This window comes from Passer montanus, unplaced genomic scaffold (genome assembly GCF_014805655.1).
Source record: "Passer montanus isolate IOZ18808 unplaced genomic scaffold, ASM1480565v1 scaffold2, whole genome shotgun sequence".
NCBI classification, from domain to species: domain Eukaryota; kingdom Metazoa; phylum Chordata; class Aves; order Passeriformes; family Passeridae; genus Passer; species Passer montanus.
This window is the reverse complement of record NW_024366591.1, coordinates 16,067,178-16,069,432: the sequence shown is the minus strand read 5'-3', so window position 1 is coordinate 16,069,432 and position 2,255 is coordinate 16,067,178.

The window sequence follows — 2,255 nt, the reverse complement described above, 5'->3', positions numbered from 1 at the left end:
GCTCCGCCGCCGGCCCGCTGAGGGCGGGGGGCCCAGAGCCGCCCCGGCCGGGAACCTCCGTCCTCGCCGCGGCCAGGGGCCGTGCGGAGCCAGGGGCCCGCAGCCAGGCGTGCCGGGGCACAGGAGGGGCCTGGCTACCAGCCGGGGCAGCCGGCCGAGTGCTTGTCACTGCCCTGCCTGAGGGACCCCTGGAGAGCCGTGGGGGGAGAGCCGTGCCCGCCGAAGGAGACCCTCCCCAGCACCCGGCCCGAGGCGGGTGCGGGCCCTCCCAAAATGGCTCGGTGCGGATTTGGAAAAGAAGCACACAAACCTGGTGCAAACATTCCTGTTGGTCTCAGGTTTTATTAAAAAAATAAATAAATAAAAAAAATAAAAATTAAAAAAAAAAGGGTGCAAACATTCCTGTTGGTCTCAGGTTTTATTAAAAAAATAAATAAATTTAAAAAAAATTTTAAAAAATAACAGAAAAGTTATATAAACACGGATTATCCCCTGCTTATCTTGTCTTGCTAGGGGGATTGGAAAATTCCAACATCTGGATTTGCGGAGTTCCTTTCATTTGTTTCATTTTTTAGTCACTCTTTTTTTTTTTTTTTACTTTTTCCCCAGGGAGATGTTTTCCGCACTCAGTTGGATACAAAGCCCTGTGGATCGCTGGTGTCCAGCCAAAGGATTGTGTCTGTGGAGCCCCACAGGAGCAGTTTATCAGGGCATAGGTGACTTCTGCATCAACATCTGGCTATAGGAGTCATCCTATTCCAACCTTGTTCCTGCCCTCTTCCTCCTGCCCTCTGCCTCTGTTTCCTCCTGACTGCGTGGCACACCAGGGCTTAACGTGTGAGCTGGTACCCAAGGGGACAATACACCCTTGTATCAGAAACCCCAGCAAAATCCTGGGTCACAAGCACTGAGCGGAGGGAAATGAAGTCAGAAAAAGCAGTTCTTGTCCCTGACCCTACAGCTGTGCCTTTTGAAGCCTTCATTTCTTCAAAAATACTTTGGATTTTACTGCAGACAGGAATAAGAAACGCCAATGTTATGGATCTGGGCTACGCAAACCGACCTTAGCCAGATCTATTTCTGTATCATCACTCATAGGGATAGCAGTGTGAACAAGGACTAGGTAACATTGACAGGAGCTGTTTAAATGAGAAGACAAAGTATTTTTTAAATAGTCTGGCAGATATATTTGTCAGATAACAGTGCATGTGCAATAAAACTCAGATGAGGAATCAGAGGAATTTGGAACCCAAGGCAGCAGCATTTTCTCAGGATTTCATGTATTCTAAGTGCATCATTTTGTCAGTAAAGAGGAGGTGTTTTACATAGTTTATGAAAATATATTTACACATTTCAATATGGTGTCACTATTGTGCTCACACGCAAGATAAAGCTGAGTCTCAGTAACTGCAACAATAAAGAGATACATCAAGTGACTGAACAGATGAGCTGCTGTTATGGTGGGTTCTCTGTTATTCTCTTTGCCTCATTTTAGAAAAAAATTGCAACACCAGGTTTTTAATAGAGTTGGTTCAGTCCCTCTCCATCTGCTGTGCCTTTCCCCCCTCTTAAAAAATTACAGAGGGCCAATTTGATCACAGGCCTGAAATAGATTTTGAAATACTCATTTACCATATTAAAACCAAGCAAAACATTTTCCACCTTATCAGGCTTCGTGAAATGCTAAGCACTTTTCACACCTTTTTCTTTCACTGGGCCATTTTGTTATCTCTCTCTTATTGGAGTGTTCATTTGGCAACATATTGCCTATTTTATAAGCAGTAAAGTAAAATAAAAGAAACTTTCAGAATTGTCAAGTTCCTAAAACTGTGGCTGAAGTTATTTGTGCTAGTACACAGCATTTCTTAAGCTCAAAAACTAATTATTCAGCAGATGCTCATTTCAATAAGATGCTGAGGGCTGTTTTGACCAAGAGCCTCCTAAGAATTGCCCTGTGAGTTTTCTGCTGCAGGATGCTTTGGTAGCACTTGTGCACTGTGCAGGAGATGGAGACATTTCTGAAAGTATATAAAATGTCTTCTCTGCTGCTATTCAAACACAAGTAACACAGAGTATTTCAGATTTCGCTCTCTCTCTCTGCCAGGATACGTATTTAAAGGCTTGATACTCAAAATCTTTTCTATTTACTTCAAGTTACACTATTTGGTCTAATAAGTGATATTATCTCTGTCTACAAACCTCAAACAGTTATATGCCCTCCATCAACTTTATATGAAGTAGAGTATGTATTTGAA